Below are 24,826 nucleotides of genomic sequence, written 5' to 3' on the forward strand. Positions count from 1 at the left end.
TCCATTCCATTCCATTCGGGTTGATTCCATTCCACTCCATTCCATTCCATTCGATTCCATTCTCGTTGATTCCTTTCCAATCCATTCCATTCCATTCGGGTGATTTCAATTCCATTCCTTTCAATTCCACTCGGGTTGATTACATTTTATTCCATTCGGTTTGATTCCATTCCATTCCATTCCATTCCATTCGGGTTGATTCCATTCCATTCCATTCCATTCCATTCCACTCCATTCCATTCCATTCCATTCCATTCCATTCGCAATGATTCCATTCCATTCCATTCCATTCGATTCCAATCCATTACATATGACTTGATTCCATTCCATTCCATTCCATTCCATTCCGTTCCTTTCCATTCGGGTTGATTTCATTGCATTGAATTGCATTCCATTCCATTCAATTCGAGTTGATTCCATCCCATTCTTTCCATTTCATTCGGTTTTATTCCATTCCATTCCATTCAATTCCATTCCATTCCATTCCATTTCATTCCATTCCATTCCATTCGGTATGATTCCATTCCATTCCATTCCATTAGGCTTGATTCCATTCCATTCCATTCCATTCCATTCCATTCCATTCCATTCCTTTTGGTTCCGTTCGATTCCGTTAAATTCCATTCGTTTTGATTCCATTCCATTCCATTCCATTCAATTCGGGTTGATTCCATTCCATTCAATTCCATTCCACTCCATTCCATTCCATTCGATTCCATTCTCGTTGATTCCATTCCAATCCATTCCATTCCATTCGGGTTATTTCAATTCCATTCCATTCAATTCCACTCGGGTTGATTTCATTATATTCCATTCAGGTTGATTCCATTCCATTCCATTCCATTCCATTCGGGTTGATTCCATTCCATTCCATTCTATTGCATTCGGGTTGATTCCATTCCATTCCATTCCATTCCTTTCCATTACATATGACTTGATTCCACGCCATTCCATTCCATTCCATTCCATTCCATTCCATTCCATTCGGGTTGATTCCATTCCATTCCATTCCATTCCATTCCATTTCATTCGGTTTTATTCCATTCCATTCCATTCCATTCCATTTCATTCCATTCGGTATGATTCTATTCCATTCCATTCCATTCGGCTTGATTCCATTCCATTCCATTCCATTCCATTCCATTCGTTTTGATTCCATTCCATTCCATTCCGTTCCATTCGTTTTGATTCCATTGCATTCCATTCCACTCCATTCGGGTTGATTCCATTCCACTCCATTCCATTCCATTCGATTCCATTCTCGTTGATTCCTTTCCAATCCATTCCATTCCATTCGGGTTATTTCAATTCCATTCCTTTCAATTCCACTCGGGTTGATTACATTTTATTCCATTCGGGTTGATTCCATTCCATTCCATTGCATTCCATTCGAGTTGATTCCATTCCATTCCATTCCATTCCTTTCCATTCCATTCCATTCCATTCCATTCCATTACATTCCATTCCATTGGGGTTGATTCCATTCCATTCCATTCCATTCCATTCCATTCCATTCCATTCCATTCCATTCCATTCCATTCTATTTCATTCGGGTTGATTCCATTCCATTCCATTCCATTCCTTTCCATTATATATGACTTGATTCCATTCCATTCCATTCCATTCCATTCCATTCCATTCCATTCCATTTGGGTTGATTCCATTCCATTCCATTCCATTGCATTCCATTTCATTCGGTTTTATTCCATTCCATTCCATTCCATTCCATTCCATTCCATTCCATTCCATTCCATTCCATTCCATTCCATTCGGTATGATTCCATTCCATTCCATTCCATTCCATACGGGTTGATTCCATTCCATTCAATTCCATTCCACTCCATTCCATTCCATTCGATTCCATTCTCGTTGATTCCTTTCCAATCCATTCCATTCCATTCGGGTTATTTCAATTCCATTCCATTCAATTCCACTCGGGTTGATTACATTATATTCCAATCGGGTTGATTCCATTCCATTCCATTCCATTCCATTCGGGTTGATTCCATTCCATTCCATTCCATTCCAATCCATTCGGAATGATTCCATTCCATTCCATTCCGTTCCATTCCTCTCGGGTTGACTCCATTCCATTCCATTCCGTTCCATTACATTCCATTCCATTCGGGTTGATTCCATTCCATTCCATTCAATTCCATTCCGTTCGTGTTACATCCATTCCATTCCATTCCATTCCATTCCATTCGGGTTGATTCCATTCCATTCCTTTCCATTCCTTTCCATTAAATTCCATTCGTGTTTATTCCATTCCACTCCAATCCATTTGGGTTGATTCCATTCCATTCCATTCCATTTCATTCCATGCCATTCCATTCCATTCTATTCCATTCGGGTTGATTTCATTCCATTCCACTCCATTACATTTGACTTGATTCCATTCCATTCCATTCCATTCCATTCGGCTTTATTCCATTCCATTCCATTCCATTTCATTCGGGTTGATTCCATTCCATTCCATTCCTTTAAATTCGGGTTGACTCCATTCCAATCCATTCCATTCCAGTCATTTCCATTCCATTCGGATTGATTCCATTCCATTCCATTCCTTTCCTTTCCATTCCATTCGGGTTGATTCCATTCCATTCAATTCCATTCGTTTTGATTCCAATCCATTGCATTCCATTCCATTCCATTCCATTCGGGTTGATTCCATTCCATTCCATTCCATTCCATTCCATTTCATTCGGTTTTATTCCATTCCATTCCATTCCATTCCATTCCATTCCATTCCATTCCATTTCATTGCTTTCCATTCCATTCGATATGATTCCATTCCATTCCATTCCATTCGGCTTGATTCCATTCCATACCATTCCATTCCATTCGTTTTGTTTCCGTTCCATTCCATTCCATTCCATTCGTTTTGATTCCATTCCATTCCATTCCACTACATTCGGGTTGATTCCATTCCACTCCATTCCATTCCATTCGATTCCATTCTCGTTGATTCCATTCCAATCCATTCCAATCCATTCGGGTTATTTCAATTCCATTCCTTTCAATTCCACTCGGGTTGATTACATTTTATTCCTTTCGGATTGATTCCATTCCATTCCATTCTATTCTATTCGTGTTGATTCCATTCCATTCCATTCCATTCCATTCCATTCCATTCCGTTCGCAATGATTCCATTCCATTCCATTCCATTCGGGTTGATTCCATTCCATTCCATTCCATTCCTTTCCATTCCCTTCCATTCGGGTTGATTCCATTCCTTTCAATTCCATTCGTTTTGATTCCATTCCATTCCATTCCATTCCATTCCATTCCATTCCATTCCATTCCATTGGGGTTGATTCCATTCCATTCCATTCCATTCCATTCCATTCCATTCCATTCCATTCCATTCCATACCATTCCATTCGGGTTGATTCCATTCCATTCCATTCTATTGCATTCGGGTTGATTCCATTCCATTCCATTCCATTCCTTTCAATTACATATGACTTGATTCCTCGCCATTCCATTCCATTCCATTCCATTCCATTCCATTCCATTCCATTCCATTCTATTCCATTCGGGTTGATTCCATTCCATTCCATTCCATTCCATTCCATTTCATTCGGTTTTATTCCATTCCATTCCATTCCATTCCATTCCATTCCATTCCATTCCATTCCATTCCATTTCATTCCATTCGGTATGATTCTATTCCATTCCATTCCATTCGGCTTGATTCCAATCCATTCCATTCCATTCCATTCCATTCCTTTTGATTCCATTCCATTCCATTCCATTCCATTCGTTTTGATTCCACTCCATTCCATTCCATTCCATTCCATTCGGGTTGATTCCATTCCACTCCATTCCATTCCATTCGATTCCATTCTCGTTGATTCCTTTCCAATCCATTCCATTCCATTCGGGTGATTTCAATTCCATTCCTTTCAATTCCACTCGGGTTGATTACATTTTATTCCATTCGGGTTGATTCCATTCCATTCCATTCCGTTCCATTCGGGTTGATTCCATTCCATTCCATTCCATTCCATTCCATTCCATTCCATTCCATTCCATTCCATTCCATTCCATTCGCAATGATTCCATTCCATTCCATTCCATTCGATTCCAATCCATTACATATGACTTGATTCCATTCCATTCCATTCCATTCCATTCCTTTCCATTCGGGTTGATTTCATTGCATTGAATTGCATTCCATTCCATTCAATTCGAGTTGATTCCATTCCATTCTTTCCATTTCATTCGGTTTTATTCCATTCCATTCCATTCAATTCCATTCCATTCCATTCCATTTCATTCCATTCCATTCCATTCGGTATGATTCCATTCCATTCCATTCCATTAGGCTTGATTCCATTCCATTCCAATCCATTCCATTCCATTCCATTCCATTCCTTTTGGTTCCGTTCGATTCCGTTAAATTCCATTCGTTTTGATTCCATTCCATTCCATTCCATTCAATTCGGGTTGATTCCATTCCATTCAATTCCATTCCACTCCATTCCATTCCATTCGATTCCATTCTCGTTGATTCCATTCCAATCCATTCCATTCCTTTCGGGTTATTTCAATTCCATTCCATTCAATTCCACTCGGGTTGATTTCATTATATTCCATTCAGGTTGATTCCATTCCATTCCATTCCATTCCATTCGGGTTGATTCCATTCCATTCCATTCTATTGCATTCGGGTTGATTCCATTCCATTCCATTCCATTCCTTTCCATTACATATGACTTGATTCCACGCCATTCCATTCCATTCCATTCCATTCCATTCGGGTTGATTCCATTCCATTCCATTCCATTCCATTCCATTTCATTCGGTTTTATTCCATTCCATTCCATTCCATTCCATTCCATTCCATTCCATTTCATTCCATTCGGTATGATTCTATTCCATTCCACTCCATTTGGCTTGATTCCATTCCATTCCATTCCATTCCATTCCATTCGTTTTGATTCCATTCGATTCCATTCCATTCCATTCGTTTTGATTCCATTGCATTCCATTCCACTCCATTCGGGTTGATTCCATTCCACTCCATTCCATTCCATTCGATTCCATTCTCGTTGATTCCTTTCCAATCCATTCCATTCCATTCGGGTTATTTCAATTCCATTCCTTTCAATTCCACTCGGGTTGATTACATTTTATTCCATTCTTGTTGATTCCATTCCATTCCATTGCATTCCATTCGGGTTGATTCCATTCCATTCCATTCCATTCCATTCCATTCCATTCCATTCCATTCCATTCCATTCGCAATGATTCCATTCCATTCCATTCCATTCGATTCCATTCCATTACATATTACTTGATTCCATTCCATTCCATTCCATTCCATTCCATTCCTTTCCATTCCTTTCCATTCGGGTTGATTTCATTGCATTGAATTGCATTCCATTCCATTCAATTCGAGTTGATTCCATTCCATTCTTTCCATTTCATTCGGTTTTATTCCATTCCATTCCATTCAATTCCATTCCATTCCATTCCATTTCATTCCATTCCATTCCATTCGGTATGATTCAATTCCATTCTATTCCATTAGGCTTGATTCCATTCCATTCCATTCCATTCCATTCCATTCCATTCCATTCCTTTTGGTTCCGTTCGATTCCGTTCCATTCCATTCGTTTTGATTCCATTCCATTCCATTCCATTCAATTCGGGTTGATTCCATTCCATTCAATTCCATTCCACTCCATTCCATTCCATTCGATTCCATTCTCGTTGATTCCATTCCAATCCATTCCATTCCATTCGGGTTATTTCAATTCCATTCCATTCAATTCCACTCGGGTTGATTTCATTATATTCCATTCAGGTTGATTCCATTCCATTCCATTCCATTCCATTCGGGTTGATACCATTCCATTCCATTCCATTCCATTCCATTCCATTCCATTCCATTCGGAATGATTCCATTCCATTCCATTCCATTCCATTCCATTCCATTCCATTCCATTCCGTTACATATGACTTTATTCCATTCCATTCCATTCCATTCCTTTCCTTTCCATTCGGGATGATTTCATTGCATTCAATTGCATTCCATTCCATTCCTTTCCATTCCATTCCATTCGGCTTGACTCCATTCCATTCCATTCCATTCCATTCCATTCGTTTTGATTCTGTTCCATTCCATTCCATTCCATTCCATTCCATTCGTTTTGATTCCATTCCATTACAATCCATTCCATTCGGGTTGATTCCATTCCACTCCTATCCATTCCTTTCCATTAAATTCCATTCGTGTTTATTCCATTCCATTCCATTCCATTTGGGTTGATTCCATTCCAATCCATTCCATTTCATTCCATGCCATTCCATTCCACTCTATTCCATTCGGGTTGATTCCATTTCATTCCACTCCATTACATATGACTTGATTCCATTCCATTCCATTCGGCTTTATTCCATTCCATTCCATTCCACTTCATTCGGGTTGATTCCATTCCATTCCATTCCTTTAAATTCGGGTTGACTCCATTCCAATCCATTCCATTCCAGTCATTTCCATTCCATTCGGATTGATTCCATTCCATTCTATTCCATTCCTTTCCATTCCATTCCATTCGGGTTGATTCCATTCCATTCAATTCCATTCGTTTTGATTCCATTCCATTCCATTCCATTCCATTCCATTCGGGTTGATTCCCTTCCATTCCATTCCATTCCATTCCATTCCATTCCACTCCATTCCATTCCATTCCATTCCATACCATTCCATTCCATTCCATTCGGTATGATTCCATTCCATTCCATTCCATTATGCTTGATTCCATTCCGTTCCATTCCATTCCATTCCATTCCATTCCATTCTTTTTGACTCCATTCCATTCCATTCCATTCCATTCGGGTTGATTACATTCCATTCTATTCCATTCCACTCCATTCCATTCCATTCGATTCCATTCTCGTTGATTCCATTCCATTCCATTGCATTCCTTTTGAGTTATTTCCATTCCATTCCATTCAATTCCACTCGAGTTGATTCTATTATATTACATTCGGGTTGATTCCATTCCATTCCATTCCATTCCATTGGGGTAGATTGATTCCATTCCATTCCATTCCATTCCATTCAGTTCCATTCCATTCCATTCAGATTGATTCCATTCCATTCCATTCCATTCCATTCAGGTTACATCCATTCCATTCCATTCCATTCCATTCCATTCCATTCGGGTTGTTTCCATTCCATTCCATTCCTTTAGATTCGGGTTGACTCCATTCCATTCCATTCCATTCCATTCCTTTCCATTCCATTGGGATTGATTCCATTCCATTCCATTCCAGTCCATTCCTTTCCATTCCATTCCATTCGGGTTGAATCCATTCCATTCCATTCCATACCATTTGGGTTGATACCATTCCATTGCATTCCATTCCATTGCATTCCATTCGGATTGATTCCATTCCATTCCATTCCATACCATGCCATTCCATTCGTGTTATATCCATTCCATTCCATTCCATTCCAATCCATTCCATTCCATTCCATTCCATTCCATTCTGGTTGATTCCATTCCATTCCATTCCTTTCCATTCGGGTTGACTCCATTCCATTCCATTCCATTCTTTCCATTCCATTGGGATTGATTCCATTCCATTCCATTCCATTCCATTCCTTTCCATTCCATTCCATTCGGCTTGACTCCATTCCATTCCATTCGTTTTGATTCTGTTCCATTCCATTCCATTCCATTCCATTCGTTTTGATTCCATTTCATTACATTCCATTCCATACGGGTTGATTCCATTCCATTCAATTCCATTCCACTCCATTCCATTCCATTCGATTCCATTCTCGTTGATTCCTTTCCAATCCATTCCATTCCATTCGGGTTATTTCAATTCCCTTCCATTCAGTTCCACTCGGGTTGATTACATTATATTCCATTCGGGTTGATTCCATTCCATTCCATTCCATTCTATTCGGGTTGATGCCATTCCATTCCATTCCATTCCATTCCATTCCATTCCATTCCATTCGGAATGATTCCATTCCATTCCATTCCGTTCCATTCCTCTCGGGTTGACTCCATTCCATTCCATTCCGTTCCATTACATTCCATTCCATTCGGGTTGATTCCATTCCATTCCATTCCATTCCATTCGGGTTGATTCCATTCCATTCCTTTCCATTCCTTTCCATTAAATTCCATTCGTGTTTATTCCATTCCATTCCATTCCATTTCATTCCATGCCATTCCATTCCATTCTATTCCATTCTGGTTGATTCCATTCCATTCCACTCCATTACACATGACTTGATTCCATTCCATTCCATTCCATTCCATTCGGCTTCATTCCATTCCATTCCATTCCATTTCATTCGGGTTGATTCCATTCCATTCCATTCCTTTCCATTCGGGTTGACTCCATTCCATTCCATTCCATTCGATTCCTTTCCATTCCATTCCATTCGGGTTGGTTGCATTCCATTCAATTCCATTCGTTTTGATTCCATTCCATTCCATTCCATTCCATTCCATTCCATTCCATTCCATTCGGGTTGATTCCATTCCATTCCATTCCATTCCACTCCATACCATTCCATTCGGGTTGATTTCATTCCATTCCATTCTATTGCATTCGGGTTGATTCCAATCCATTCCATTCCATTCCTTTCCATTACATATGACTTGATTCCATTCCATTCCATTCCATTCCATTCCATTCCATTCCATTCCATTCCATTCCATTCGGGTTGATTCCATTCCATTCCATTCCATTCCATTCCATTTCATTCGGTTATATTCCATTCCATTCCATTCCATTCCATTCCATTCCATTTCATTCCATTTCATTCCATTCGGTGTGATTCCATTCCATTCCATTCCATTCGGCTTGATTACATTCCATTCCATTCCATTCCATTCCATTCCATTCGTTTTGATTCCGTTCCATTCCATTCCATTCCATTCGTTTTGATTCCATTCCATTCCATTCCATTCCATTCCATTCGGGTTGATTCCATTCCACTCCATTCCATTCCATTCGATTCCATTCTCTTTGATTCCATTCCATTCCATTCCATTCCATTCCTTTCGGGTTGATTCCATTCCATTCCATTCCATTCCATCCCATTCGGAATGATTCCATTCCATTCCATTCCGTTCCATTCCTCTTGGGTTGACTCCATTCCATTCCATTCCGTTCCATTCCATTCCATTCCATTCGGGTTGATTCCATTCCATTCCATTCCATTCCATTCCATTCCATTCGTGTTACATCCATTCCATTCCATTCCATTACATTACATTCCATTCGGGTTGATTCCATTCCACTCCTTTCCATTCCTTTCCATTAAATTCCATTCGTGTTTATTCCATTCCATTCCATTCCATTTGGGTTGATTCCATTCCATTCCATTCCATTTCATTCCATGCCATTCCATTCCATTCTATTCCATTCGGGTTCATTCCATTCCATTCAACTCCATTACATATGACTTGATTCCATTCTATTCCATTCCATTCCATTCGGCTTTATTCCATTCCATTCCATTCCATTTCATTCGGGTTGATTCCATTCCATTCCATTCCTTTCCATTCGGGTTGACTCCATTCCAATCCACTCCATTCCAGTCATTTCCATTCCATTCGGATTGATTCCATTCCATTCCATTCCATTCCTTTCCATTCCATTCCATTCGGGTTGATTCCATTCCATTCCATTCCATTCGTTTTGATTCCATTCCATTCCATTCCATTCGGGTTGATTCCATTCCATTCCATTCCATTCCATTCCATTCCATTCCATTCCATTCCATACCATTCCATTCGGGTTGATTCCATTCCATTCCATTCTATTGCATTCGGGTTGATTCCATTCCATTCCATTCCATTCCTTTCCATTACATATGACTTGATTCCATTCCATTCCATTCCATTCCATTCCATTCCATTCCATTCCATTCCATTCCATTCCATTCGGGTTGATTCCATTCCATTCCATTCCATTCCATTCTATTTCATTCGGTTTTATTCCATTCCATTCCTTTGCATTCCATTCCATTCCATTCCATTCCATTCCATTCCATTTCATTCCATTCCATTCCATTCGGTATGATTCCATTCCATTCCATTCCATTCGGCTTGATTCCATTCCATTCCATTCCATTCGTTTTGGTTCCGTTCCATTCTATTCCATTCCATTCGATTTGATTCCATTCCATTCCATTCCATTCCATTCGTGTTGATTCCATTCCACTCCATTCCATTCCATTCGATTCCATTCTCGTTGATTCCATTCCAATCCATTCCATTCCATTCGTGTTATTTCAATTCCATTCCTTTCAATTCCACTCTGGTTGATTACATTTTATTCCATTCGGGTTGATTGCATTCCATTCCATTCCATTCCATTCGGGTTGATTCCATTCCATTCCTTTCCTTTCCATTCAGGATGATTTCATTGCATTCAATTGCATTCCATTCCATTCAATTCGGGTTGATTCCATTCCATTCCATTCCATTCCATTCGGTTTTATTCCATTCCCTTCCATTCCTTTCCATTCCATTTCATTCCATTCCATTCCTTTCGGGATGATTCCATTCCATTCCATTCCATTCCATTCAGCTTGATTCCTTTCCATTCCGTTCCATTCCACTCCATTCCATGCGTTCTAATTCCATTCCATTCCATTCCATTCCATTCCAATCCATTCCATTCGTTTTGATTCCATTCCATTCCATTCCATTCCATTCCTGTTGATTCCATTCCATTCCATTCCATTCCATTCCATTCCATTCCATTCCATTCGGCTTGATTCCATTCCCTTCCATTACTTTTCATTCCATTCCATTCGTTTTGATTCCATTCCATTCCATTCCATTCCATTCGGGTTGATTCAATTCAATTAAATTCCATTCCACTCCATTCCATTCCATTCGATTCCATTCTCGTTGATTCCACTCCATTCCATTCCATTCCATTCGGGTTATTTCCATTCCATTCGATTCAATTCCACTCGGGTTGATTATATTATATTCCATTCAGGTTGATTCCATTCCATTCCATTCCATTCCATTCGGGTTGATTCCATTCCATTCCATTCCATTCCATTCCATTCCATTCCATTCCATTCCATTCCATTCCATTCGGAATGATTCCATTCCATTCCATTCCATTCCATTCCATTCCATTACATATGACTTGATTCCATTCCATTCCATTCCATTCCTTTCCTTTCCATTCGGGATGATTTCATTGCAATCAATTGCATTCCATTCCATTCCTTTCCATTCCATTCCATTCGGCTTGACTCCATTCCATTCCATTCCATTCCATTCCATTCCATTCCATTCGTTTTGATTCTGTTCGATTCCATTCCATTCCATTCCATTCGTTTTGATTCCATTCCATTACATTCCATTCCACACGGGTTGATTCCATTCCATTCAATTCCATTCCACTCCATTCCATTCCATTCGATTCCATTCTCGTTGATTCCTTTCCAATCCATTCCATTCCACTCGTGTTGTTTCAATTCCATTTCATTCAATTCCACTCGGGTTGATTACATTATATTCCATTCGGGTTGATTCCATTCCATTCCATTCCATTCCATTCGGGTTGATTCCTTTCCATCCCATTCCATTCCATTCCATTCCATTCCATCCCATTCGCAATGATTCCATTCCATTCCATTCCATTACATATGATTTGATTCCATTCCATTCCATTCCATTCCATTCCATTCCATTCCATTCCATTCCATTCCTTTCCATTCGGGTTAATTTCATTGCATTGAATTGCATTCCATTCCATTCAATTCGAGTTGATTCCATTCCATTCTTTCCATTTCATTCGGTTTTATTCCATTCCATTCCATTCAATTCCATTCCATTCCATTCCATTTGATTCCATTCCATTCCATTCGGTATGATTCCATTCCATTCCATTCCATTAGGCTTGACTCCATTCCATTCCATTCCATTCCATTCCATTCGTTTTGATTCCGTTCGATTCCGTTCCATTCCATTCGTTTTGATTCCATTACATTCCATTCCATTCAATTCGGGTTTGTTCCATTCCATTCAATTCCATTCCACTCCATTCCATTCCATTCGATTCCATTCTCGTTGATTCCATTCCAATCCATTCCATTCCATTCGGGTTATTTCAATTCCATTCCATTCAATTCCACTCGGGTTGATTTCATTATATTCCATTCAGGTTGATTCCATTCCATTCCATTCCATTCGGGTTGATTCCATTCCATTCCATTCCATTCCATTCCATTCCATTCCATTCCATTCCGTTCGGAATGATTCCATTCCATTCCATTAAATTCCATTCCTTTCCATTCCATTACATCTGACTTGATTCAATTCCATTCCATTCCATTCCTTTCCTTTCCATTCTGGATGATTTCATTGCATTCAATTGCATTCCATTCCATTCCTTTCCATTCCATTCCATTCGGCTGGACTCCATTCCATTCCATTCCATTCCATTCCATTCCATTCCATTCGTTTTGATTCTGTTCCATTCCATTCCATTCCATTCCATTCGTTTTGATTCCATTCCATTCCATTCCATTCCGTACGGGTTGATTCCATTCCATTCAATTCCATTCCACTCCATTCCATTCCATTCGATTCCATTCTCGTTGATTCCTTTCCAATCCATTCCATTCCATTCGGGTTATTTCAATTCCATTCCATTCAATTCCACTCGGGTTTATTACATTATATTCCAATCGGGTTGATTCCATTCCATTCCATTCCATTCCATTCGGGTTGATTCCATTCCATTCCATTCCATTCCAATCCGTTCGGAATGATTCCATTCCATTCCATTCCGTTCCATTCCTCTCGGGTTGACTCCATTCCATTCCATTCCGTTCCATTATATTCCATTCCATTCGGGTTGATTCCATTCCATTCCATTCAATTCCATTCCGTTCGTGTTACATCCATTCCATTCCATTCCATTCCATTCCATTTCATTCGGGTTGATTCCATTCCATTCCTTTCCATTCCTTTCCATTAAATTCCATTCGTGTTTATTCCATTCCACTCCAATCCATTTGGGTTGATTCCATTCCATTCCATTCCATTTCATTCCATGCCATTCCATTCCATTCTATTCCATTCGGGTTGATTCCATTCCATTCCACTCCATTACATATGACTTGATTCCATTCCATTCCATTCCATTCCATTCGGCTTTATTCCATTCCATTCCATTCCATTTCATTCGGGTTGATTCCATTCCATTCCATTCCTTTAAATTCGGGTTGACTCCATTCCAATCCATTCCATTCCAGTCATTTCCATTCCATTCGGATTGATTCCATTCCATTCCATTCCTTTCCTTTCCATTCCATTCGGGTTGATTCCATTCCATTCAATTCCATTCGTTTTGATTCCAATCCATTGCATTCCATTCCATTCCATTCCATTCGGGTTGATTCAATTCCATTCCATTCCATTCCATTCCATTTCATTCGGTTTTATTCCATTCCATTCCATTCCATTCCATTCCATTCCATTCCATTTCATTGCATTCCATTCCATTCGGTATGATTCCATTCCATTCCATTCCATTCGGCTTGATTCCATTCCATACCATTCCATTCCATTCGTTTTGTTTCCGTTCCATTCCATTCCATTCCATTCGTTTTGATTCCATTCCATTCCATTCCATTCCATTCGGGTTGATTCCATTCCACTCCATTCCATTCCATTCGATTCCATTCTCGTTGATTCCATTCCAATCCATTCCATTCCATTCGGGTTATTTCAATTCCATTCCTTTCAATTCAACTCGGGTTGATTACATTTTATTGCATTCGGATTGATTCCATTCCATTCCATTCTAATCTATTCGTGTTGATTCCATTCCATTCCATTCCATTCCATTCCATTCCATTCCATTCCGTTCGCAATGATTCCATTCCATTCCATTCCATTCGGGTTGATTCCATTCCATTCCATTCCATTAATTTCCATTCCCTTCCATTCGGGTTGATTCCATTCCATTCAATTCCATTCGTTTTGATTCCATTCCATTCCATTCCATTCCATTCCATTCCATTCCATTCCATTGGGGTTGATTCCATTCCATTCCATTCCATTCCATTCCATTCCATTCCATTCCATTCCATTCCATTCCATACCATTCAATTCGGGTTGATTCCATTCCATTCCATTCTATTGAATTCGGGTTGTTTCCATTCCATTCCATTCCATTTCTTTCAATTACATATGACTTGATTCCTCGCCATTCCATTCCATTCCATTCCATTCCATTCCATTCCATTCGGGTTGATTCCATTCCATTCCATTCCATTCCATTCCATTTCATTCGGTTTTATTCCATTCCATTCCATTCCATTCCATTCCATTCCATTCCATTCCATTCCATTTCATTCCATTCGGTATGATTCTATTCCATTCCATTCCATTCGGCTTGATTGCATTCCATTCCATTCCATTCCATTCCAGTCCTTTTGATTCCATTCCATTCCATTCCATTCCATTCGTTTTGATTCCACTCCATTCCATTCCATTCCATTCCATTCGGGTTGATTCCATTCCACTCCATTCCATTCCATTCGATTCCATTCTCGTTGATTCCTTTCCAATCCATTCCATTCCATTCGGGTGATTTCAATTCCATTCCTTTCAATTCCACTCGGGTTGATTACATTTTATTCCATTCGGATTGATTCCATTCCATTCCATTCCATTCCATTCGGGTTGACTCCATTCCATTCCATTCCGTTCCATTACATTCCATTCCATTCGGGTTGATTCCATTCCATTCCATTCCATTCCATTCCGTTCGTGTTACATCCATTCCATTCCATTCCATTCCATTCCATTCGGGTTGATTCCATTCCATTCCTTTCCATTCCTTTCCATTAAATTCCATTCGTGTTTATTCCATTCCATTCCATTCCATTTCATTCCATGCCATTCCATTCCATTCTATTCCATTCTGGTTGATTCCATTCCATTCCACTCCATTACACATGACTTGATTCCATTCCATTCCATTCCATTCCATTCGGCTTCATTCCATTCCATTCCATTCCATTTCATTCGGGTTGATTCCATTCCATTCCATTCCTTTCCATTCGGGTTGACTCCATTCCATTCCATTCCATTCGATTCCTTTCCATTCCATTCCATTCGGGTTGGTTGCATTCCATTCAATTCCATTCGTTTTGATTCCATTCCATTCCATTCCATTCCATTCCATTCCATTCCATTCCATTCGGGTTGATTCCATTCCATTCCATTCCATTCCACTCCATACCATTCCATTCGGGTTGATTTCATTCCATTCCATTCTATTGCATTCGGGTTGATTCCAATCCATTCCATTCCATTCCTTTCCATTACATATGACTTGATTCCATTCCATTCCATTCCATTCCATTCCATTCCATTCCATTCCATTCCATTCGGGTTGATTCCATTCCATTCCATTCCATTCCATTCCATTTCATTCGGTTTTATTCCATTCCATTCCATTCCATTCCATTCCATTCCATTTCATTCCATTTCATTCCATTCGGTGTGATTCCATTCCATTCCATTCCATTCGGCTTGATTACATTCCATTCCATTCCATTCCATTCCATTCCATTCGTTTTGATTCCGTTCCATTCCATTCCATTCCATTCGTTTTGATTCCATTCCATTCCATTCCATTCCATTCCATTCGGGTTGATTCCATTCCACTCCATTCCATTCCATTCGATTCCATTCTCTTTGATTCCATTCCATTCCATTCCATTCCATTCCTTTCGGGTTGATTCCATTCCATTCCATTCCATTCCATCCCATTCGGAATGATTCCATTCCATTCCATTCCGTTCCATTCCTCTTGGGTTGACTCCATTCCATTCCATTCCGTTCCATTCCATTCCATTCCATTCGGGTTGATTCCATTCCATTCCATTCCATTCCATTCCATTCCATTCGTGTTACATCCATTCCATTCCATTCCATTACATTACATTCCATTCGGGTTGATTCCATTCCACTCCTTTCCATTCCTTTCCATTAAATTCCATTCGTGTTTATTCCATTCCATTCCATTCCATTTGGGTTGATTCCATTCCATTCCATTCCATTTCATTCCATGCCATTCCATTCCATTCTATTCCATTCGGGTTCATTCCATTCCATTCAACTCCATTACATATGACTTGATTCCATTCTATTCCATTCCATTCCATTCGGCTTTATTCCATTCCATTCCATTCCATTTCATTCGGGTTGATTCCATTCCATTCCATTCCTTTCCATTCGGGTTGACTCCATTCCAATCCACTCCATTCCAGTCATTTCCATTCCATTCGGATTGATTCCATTCCATTCCATTCCATTCCTTTCCATTCCATTCCATTCGGGTTGATTCCATTCCATTCCATTCCATTCGTTTTGATTCCATTCCATTCCATTCCATTCGGGTTGATTCCATTCCATTCCATTCCATTCCATTCCATTCCATTCCATTCCATTCCATTCCATACCATTCCATTCGGGTTGATTCCATTCCATTCCATTCTATTGCATTCGGGTTGATTCCATTCCATTCCATTCCATTCCTTTCCATTACATATGACTTGATTCCATTCCATTCCATTCCATTCCATTCCATTCCATTCCATTCCATTCCATTCCATTCCATTCGGGTTGATTCCATTCCATTCCATTCCATTCCATTCTATTTCATTCGGTTTTATTCCATTCCATTCCTTTGCATTCCATTCCATTCCATTCCATTCCATTCCATTCCATTTCATTCCATTCCATTCCATTCGGTATGATTCCATTCCATTCCATTCCATTCGGCTTGATTCCATTCCATTCCATTCCATTCGTTTTGGTTCCGTTCCATTCTATTCCATTCCATTCGATTTGATTCCATTCCATTCCATTCCATTCCATTCGTGTTGATTCCATTCCACTCCATTCCATTCCATTCGATTCCATTCTCGTTGATTCCATTCCAATCCATTCCATTCCATTCGTGTTATTTCAATTCCATTCCTTTCAATTCCACTCTGGTTGATTACATTTTATTCCATTCGGGTTGATTGCATTCCATTCCATTCCATTCCATTCGGGTTGATTCCATTCCATTCCTTTCCTTTCCATTCAGGATGATTTCATTGCATTCAATTGCATTCCATTCCATTCAATTCGGGTTGATTCCATTCCATTCCATTCCATTCCATTCGGTTTTATTCCATTCCCTTCCATTCCTTTCCATTCCATTTCATTCCATTCCATTCCTTTCGGGATGATTCCATTCCATTCCATTCCATTCCATTCAGCTTGATTCCTTTCCATTCCGTTCCATTCCACTCCATTCCATGCGTTCTAATTCCATTCCATTCCATTCCATTCCATTCCAATCCATTCCATTCGTTTTGATTCCATTCCATTCCATTCCATTCCATTCCTGTTGATTCCATTCCATTCCATTCCATTCCATTCCATTCCATTCCATTCCATTCGGCTTGATTCCATTCCCTTCCATTACTTTTCATTCCATTCCATTCGTTTTGATTCCATTCCATTCCATTCCATTCCATTCGGGTTGATTCCATTCAATTAAATTCCATTCCACTCCATTCCATTCCATTCGATTCCATTCTCGTTGATTCCACTCCATTCCATTCCATTCCATTCGGGTTATTTCCATTCCATTCGATTCAATTCCACTCGGGTTGATTATATTATATTCCATTCAGGTTGATTCCATTCCATTCCATTCCATTCCATTCGGGTTGATTCCATTCCATTCCATTCCATTCCATTCCATTCCATTCCATTCCATTCCATTCCATTCCATTCGGAATGATTCCATTCCATTCCATTCCATTCCATTCCATTCCATTACATATGACTTGATTCCATTCCATTCCATTCCATTCCTTTCCTTTCCATTCGGGATGATTTCATTGCAATCAATTGCATTCCATTCCATTCCTTTCCATTCCATTCCATTCGGCTTGACTCCATTCCATTCCATTCCATTCCATTCCATTCCATTCGTTTTGATTCTGTTCGATTCCATTCCATTCCATTCCATTCGTTTTGATTCCATTCCATTACATTCCATTCCACACGGGTTGATTCCATTCCATTCAATTCCATTCCACTCCATTCCATTCCATTCGATTCCATTCTCGTTGATTCCTTTCCAATCCATTCCATTCCACTCGTGTTGTTTCAATTCCATTTCATTCAATTCCACTCGGGTTGATTACATTATATTCCATTCGGGTTGATTCCATTCCATTCCATTCCATTCCATTCGGGTTGATTCCATTCCATCCCATTCCATTCCATTCCATTCCATTCCATCCCATTCGCAATGATTCCATTCCATTCCATTCCATTACATATGATTTGATTCCATTCCATTCCATTCCATTCCATTCCATTCCATTCCATTCCATTCCTTTCCATTCGGGTTAATTTCATTGCATTGAATTGCATTCCATTCCATTCAATTCGAGTTGATTCCATTCCATTCTTTCCATTTCATTCGGTTTTATTCCATTCCATTCCATTCAATTCCATTCCATTCCATTCCATTTGATTCCATTCCATTCCATTCGGTATGATTCCATTCCATTCCATTCCATTAGGCTTGACTCCATTCCATTCCATTCCATTCCATTCCATTCGTTTTGATTCCGTTCGATTCCGTTCCATTCCATTCGTTTTGATTCCATTACATTCCATTCCATTCAATTCGGGTTTGTTCCATTCCATTCAATTCCATTCCACTCCATTCCATTCCATTCGATTCCATTCTCGTTGATTCCATTCCAATCCATTCCATTCCATTCGGGTTATTTCAATTCCATTCCATTCAATTCCACTCGGGTTGATTTCATTATATTCCATTCAGGTTGATTCCATTCCATTCCATTCCATTCGGGTTGATTCCATTCCATTCCATTCCATTCCATTCCATTCCATTCCATTCCATTCCGTTCGGAATGATTCCATTCCATTCCATTAAATTCCATTCCTTTCCATTCCATTACATCTGACTTGATTCAATTCCATTCCATTCCATTCCTTTCCTTTCCATTCTGGATGATTTCATTGCATTCAATTGCATTCCATTCCATTCCTTTCCATTCCATTCCATTCGGCTGGACTCCATTCCATTCCATTCCATTCCATTCCATTCCATTCCATTCGTTTTGATTCTGTTCCATTCCATTCCATTCCATTCCATTCGTTTTGATTCCATTCCATTCCATTCCATTCCATACGGGTTGATTCCATTCCATTCAATTCCATTCCACTCCATTCCATTCCATTCGATTCCATTCTCGTTGATTCCTTTCCAATCCATTCCATTCCATTCGGGTTATTTCAATTCCATTCCATTCAATTCCACTCGGGTTTATTACATTATATTCCAATCGGGTTGATTCCATTCCATTCCATTCCATTCCATTCGGGTTGATTCCATTCCATTCCATTCCATTCCAATCCGTTCGGAATGATTCCATTCCATTCCATTCCGTTCCATTCCTCTCGGGTTGACTCCATTCCATTCCATTCCGTTCCATTATATTCCATTCCATTCGGGTTGATTCCATTCCATTCCATTCAATTCCATTCCGTTCGTGTTACATCCATTCCATTCCATTCCATTCCATTCCATTTCATTCGGGTTGATTCCATTCCATTCCTTTCCATTCCTTTCCATTAAATTCCATTCGTGTTTATTCCATTCCACTCCAATCCATTTGGGTTGATTCCATTCCATTCCATTCCATTTCATTCCATGCCATTCCATTCCATTCTATTCCATTCGGGTTGATTCCATTCCATTCCACTCCATTACATATGACTTGATTCCATTCCATTCCATTCCATTCCATTCGGCTTTATTCCATTCCATTCCATTCCATTTCATTCGGGTTGATTCCATTCCATTCCATTCCTTTAAATTCGGGTTGACTCCATTCCAATCCATTCCATTCCAGTCATTTCCATTCCATTCGGATTGATTCCATTCCATTCCATTCCTTTCCTTTCCATTCCATTCGGGTTGATTCCATTCCATTCAATTCCATTCGTTTTGATTCCAATCCATTGCATTCCATTCCATTCCATTCCATTCGGGTTGATTCAATTCCATTCCATTCCATTCCATTCCATTTCATTCGGTTTTATTCCATTCCATTCCATTCCATTCCATTCCATTCCATTCCATTTCATTGCATTCCATTCCATTCGGTATGATTCCATTCCATTCCATTCCATTCGGCTTGATTCCATTCCATACCATTCCATTCCATTCGTTTTGTTTCCGTTCCATTCCATTCCATTCCATTCGTTTTGATTCCATTCCATTCCATTCCATTCCATTCGGGTTGATTCCATTCCACTCCATTCCATTCCATTCGATTCCATTCTCGTTGATTCCATTCCAATCCATTCCATTCCATTCGGGTTATTTCAATTCCATTCCTTTCAATTCAACTCGGGTTGATTACATTTTATTCCATTCGGATTGATTCCATTCCATTCCATTCTAATCTATTCGTGTTGATTCCATTCCATTCCATTCCATTCCATTCCATTCCATTCCGTTCGCAATGATTCCATTCCATTCCATTCCATTCGGGTTGATTCCATTCCATTCCATTCCATTAATTTCCATTCCCTTCCATTCGGGTTGATTCCATTCCATTCAATTCCATTCGTTTTGATTCCATTCCATTCCATTCCATTCCATTCCATTCCATTCCATTCCATTGGGGTTGATTCCATTCCATTCCATTCCATTCCATTCCATTCCATTCCATTCCATTCCATTCCATACCATTCAATTCGGGTTGATTCCATTCCATTCCATTCTATTGAATTCGGGTTGTTTCCATTCCATTCCATTCCATTTCTTTCAATTACATATGACTTGATTCCTCGCCATTCCATTCCATTCCATTCCATTCCATTCCATTCCATTCGGGTTGATTCCATTCCATTCCATTCCATTCCATTCCATTTCATTCGGTTTTATTCCATTCCATTCCATTCCATTCCATTCCATTCCATTCCATTCCATTCCATTCCATTTCATTCCATTCGGTATGATTCTATTCCATTCCATTCCATTCGGCTTGATTGCATTCCATTCCATTCCATTCCATTCCAGTCCTTTTGATTCCATTCCATTCCATTCCATTCCATTCGTTTTGATTCCACTCCATTCCATTCCATTCCATTCCATTCGGGTTGATTCCATTCCACTCCATTCCATTCCATTCGATTCCATTCTCGTTGATTCCTTTCCAATCCATTCCATTCCATTCGGGTGATTTCAATTCCATTCCTTTCAATTCCACTCGGGTTGATTACATTTTATTCCATTCGGATTGATTCCATTCCATTCCATTCCATTCCATTCGGGTTGATTCCATTCCATTCCATTCCATTCCATTCCATTCCATTCTATTCCATTCCATTCCATTCGCAATGATTCCATTCCATTCCATTCCATTCCATTACATATGACTTGATTCCATTCCATTCCATTCCATTCCATTCCATTCCATTCCATTCCTTTCCATTCGGGTTGATTTCATTGCATTGAATTGCATTCCATTCCATTCAATTCGAGTTGATTCCATTCCATTCTTTCCATTTCATTCGGTTTTATTCCATTCCATTCCATTCAATTCCATTCCATTCCATTCCATTAGGCTTGATTCCATTCCATTCCATTCCATTCCATTCCATTCCATTCCATTCTTTTTGGTTCCGTTCGATTCCGTTCCATTCCATTCGTTTTGATTCCATTCCATTCCATTCCATTCAATTCGGGTTGATTGCATTCCATTCAATTCCATTCCACTCCATTCCATTCCATTCGATTCCATTCTCGTTGATTCCATTCCAATCCATTCCATTCCATTCGGGTTATTTCAATTCCATTCCATTCAATTCCACTCGGGTTGATTTCATTATATTCCATTCAGGTTGATTCCATTCCATTCCATTCCATTCCATTCGGGTTGATTCCATTCCATTCCATTCCATTCCATTCCATTCCATTCCATTCCATTTCATTCGGAATGATTCCATTCCATTCCATTCCATTCCATTCCGTTACATATGACTTTACACCATTCCATTCCATTCCATTCCTTTCCTTTCCATTCGGGATGATTTCATTGCATTCAATTGCATTCCATTCCATTCCTTTCCATTCCATTCCATTCGGCTTGACTCCATTCCATTCCATTCCATTCCAATCCATTCGTTTTGATTCTGTTCCATTCCAATCCATTCCATTCCATTCCATTCGTTTTGATTCCATTCCATTACATTCCATTCCAATCGGGTTGATTCCATTCCATTCAATTCCATTCCACTCCATTCCATTCCATTCGATTCCATTCTCGTTGATTCCTTTCCAATCCATTCCATTCCACTCGGGTTATTTCAATTCCATTCCATTCAATTCCACTCGGGTTGATTACATTATATTCCATTCGGGTTGATTCCATTCCATTCCATTCCATTCCATTCGGGTTGATTCCATTCCATTCCATTCCATTCGGAATGATTCCATTCCATTCCATTCCGTTCCATTCCTCTCGGGTTGACTCCATTCCATTCCATTCCGTTCCATTACATTCCATTCCATTCGGGTTGATTCCATTCCATTCAATTCCATTCCACTCCATTCCATTCCATTCGATTCCATTCTCGTTGATTCCATTCCAATCCATTCCATTCCATTCGGGTTATTTCAATTCCATTCCATTCAATTCCACTCGGGTTGATTACATTATATTCCATTCAGGTTGATTCCATTCCATTCCATTCCATTCCATTCGGGTTGATTCCATTCCATTCCATTCCATTCCATTCCATTCCATTCCATTCGGAATGATTCCATTCCATTCCATTCCATTCCATTCCATTCCATTCCATTCCATTACATATGACTTGATTCCATTCCATTCCATTCCATTCCTTTCCTTTCGGTATGATTCCATTCCATTCCATTCCATTCGGCTTGATTCCATTCCATACCATTCCATTCCATTCGTTTTGTTTCCGTTCCATTCCATTCCATTCCATTCGTTTTGATTCCATTCCATTCCATTCCATTCCATTCGGGTTGATACCATTCCACTCCATTCCATTCCATTCGATTCCATTCTCGTTGATTCCATTCCAATCCATTCCATTCCATTCGGATTATTTCAATTCCATTCCTTTCAATTCCACTCGGGTTGATTACATTTTATTCCATTCGGGTTGATTCCATTCCATTCCATTCCATTCCATTCGGGTTGATTCCATTCCATTCCATTCCATTCCATTCCATTCCATTCCATTCGCAATGATTCCATTCCATTCCATTCCATTCGGGTTGATTCCATTCCATTCCATTCCATTCCTTTCCATTCCCTCCCATTCGGGTTGATTGCATTCCATTCAATTCCATTCGTTTTGATTCCATTCCATTCCATTCCATTCCACTCCATTCCATTCCATTCGATTCCATTCTTGTTGATTCCACTCCATTCCATTCCATTCCATTCGGGTTATTTCCATTCCATTCGATTCAATTACACTCGGGTTGATTCCATTATATTCTATTCGGGTTGATTCCATTCCATTCCATTCCATTCCATTCCATTCCATTCGGAATGATTCCATTCCATTCCATTCCATTCCATTCCATTCCATTCCGTTACATATGACTTTATTCCATTCCATTCCATTCCATTCCTTTCCTTTCCATTCGGGATGATTTCATTGCATTCAATTGCATTCCATTCCATTCCTTTCCATTCCATTCCATTCGGCTTGACTCCATTCCATTCCATTCCATTCCAATCCATTCGTTTTGATTCTGTTCCATTCCAATCCATTCCATTCCATTCCATTCGTTTTGATTCCATTCCATTACATTCCATTCCAAACGGGTTGATTCCATTCCATTCAATTCCATTCCACTCCATTCCATTCCATTCGATTCCATTCTCGTTGATTCCTTTCCAATCCATTCCATTCCACTCGGGTTATTTCAATTCCATTCCATTCAATTCCACTCGGGTTGATTACATTATATTCCATTCGGGTTGATTCCATTCCATTCCATTCCATTCCATTCGGGTTGATTCCATTCCATTCCATTCCATTCGGAATGATTCCATTCCATTCCATTCCGTTCCATTCCTCTCGGGTTTACTCCATTCCATTCCATTCCGTTCCATTACATTCCATTCCATTCGGGTTGATTCCATTCCATTCAATTCCATTCCACTCCATTCCATTCCATTCGATTCCATTCTCGTTGATTCCATTCCAATCCATTCCATTCCATTCGGGTTATTTCAATTCCATTCCATTCAATTCCACTCGGGTTGATTACATTATATTCCATTCAGGTTGATTCCATTCCATTCCATTCCATTCCATTCGGGTTGATTCCATTCCATTCCATTCCATTCCATTCCATTCCATTCCATTCCATTCGGAATGATTCCATTCCATTCCATTCCATTCCATTCCATTCCATTCCATTCGGTATGATTCCATTCCATTCCATTCCATTCCATTCGGATTGATTCCATTCCATTCCATTCCATTCCATTCCACTACATTCCATTCGGGTTGATTCCATTCCATACCATTCCATTCCATTCGTGTTACATCCATTCCATTCCATTCCATTCCATTCGATTCCTTTCGGGCTGATTCCAAATCATTCCATTCCATTGCGTTCCATTCCATTCCACTCCATTCCCTTCTGGGTGATTCTATTCCATTCCATTCCATTCCATTCCATTACATATGA

Source organism: Pan paniscus, chromosome Y, assembly GCF_029289425.2.
Source record: "Pan paniscus chromosome Y, NHGRI_mPanPan1-v2.0_pri, whole genome shotgun sequence".
Classification (NCBI taxonomy): Eukaryota; Metazoa; Chordata; class Mammalia; order Primates; family Hominidae; genus Pan; species Pan paniscus.